Source organism: Pyxicephalus adspersus, chromosome 2 (genome assembly GCF_032062135.1).
Source record: "Pyxicephalus adspersus chromosome 2, UCB_Pads_2.0, whole genome shotgun sequence".
In the NCBI taxonomy this organism is placed as follows: Eukaryota; Metazoa; Chordata; class Amphibia; order Anura; family Pyxicephalidae; genus Pyxicephalus; species Pyxicephalus adspersus.
The window spans coordinates 159,350,857-159,352,244 of NC_092859.1; positions in this window are offsets into that span (position 1 = coordinate 159,350,857).

A 1,388-nucleotide genomic window follows, 5' to 3' on the forward strand; every position below is an offset into this window, starting at 1 on the left:
CACCCAACATCATAAGAGAGTCACCCGCGGCTGGCATATTTATTGACAACAAAGGTGTCCAGAAGCCAATGTTAGAAGAAACTGGTGTGCCCAATGCAAACACAGGAAGAACATACACGCTCCAAGCAGAGAGTGTCCCGCCCAAAAATTCAACCCCAGGACCCCAATCAGAGGTCCGATTGTGTCTCTATGGGTGAAATATGAAAGGGTTCATCCAGAATGGCATCTGGTGCCCATGACATGATGGTTGGCACTCTCAATACCTTTCCATTGGATAGGCCGGCTGGAATAAGCAATGCCCCTCGAGGGTAAACCTAACCCCAATTCTGCATGCAGCTTGGTTTAATGTGGTGCAATGGGAATATTCAGGGGGTAAAATTAGGATTTCTAACATTATAGCAAAAATATAGTAACCTAATTGATTTATGACTTTTAATGAAATTATACTTTGTTAGTATTTTCAATATGTATGTAGAGGATGAGCATAACAGCCAGGTAGCTGGCATTTTCAAATAGAACTGCCTGAATATTTTCTCAAGACAGTTTTCCATTAAAAGTGATCTCTGGGCAACCCCCCAACCCTGGATAGGAATGGCTACTTGGCTCAAACAATGCAAGCAGTAGGGATTCTCTGCTCCCATGCAATGAGACAGAACAGCCTGCAACCCTTTCCCCATTCCCTGGGTGATAGTTTTGCACCTGCAGGTACCTAAATATTTCATAACTTATTATATAGTATTTTTAGGAGGGATAGAAATGTTAACAGAACAAAAACTTTTCTGCATGTTTCCTATGGGCCTGTACACTTATATGCAGTGCATTGCTATCAATATTGGTGTGTGTTGCCTAAAACCCCAAAAGTTTAGTGTCATGGGGCTTTCTATTTGTAGCTGATAATGCAGCCATTCTAGCTCTATACAGTGCTCAGAGTTCTTCTTTAATTTGCCATTCTTTCACCTTGTCAGATGAATAATAAAAATATATAATACACTACAACACTGACACCAATGATCAGGGCTCATGTGGACATTTTGTAAATTCTGTCTGATTATATTTTTATATTTTCCTTATTTCTGATAGTTTATACTTTGTAACAAATTCAATGCTGCTGCAGACTTTCAGTGGTTCTTTGCTGCCATCATGTGGTCAGAGGCATCATTACAGTTGGCAAGGGGACAGAATGTAGAAAACACCTTACATAGTGTAGGTATTATTATTATTATTAGTAATAATATTAAACAGGATTTATATAGTGCCAACATATAACACAGCGCTGTACATTAAATAGAGGTTGTAAATGACAGACAGATACAGACAATGATACAGGAGGAGGAGAGGACCCTGCCCCGAAGAGCTTACAATCTAGGAGGTGGGGGAAGTATCACACA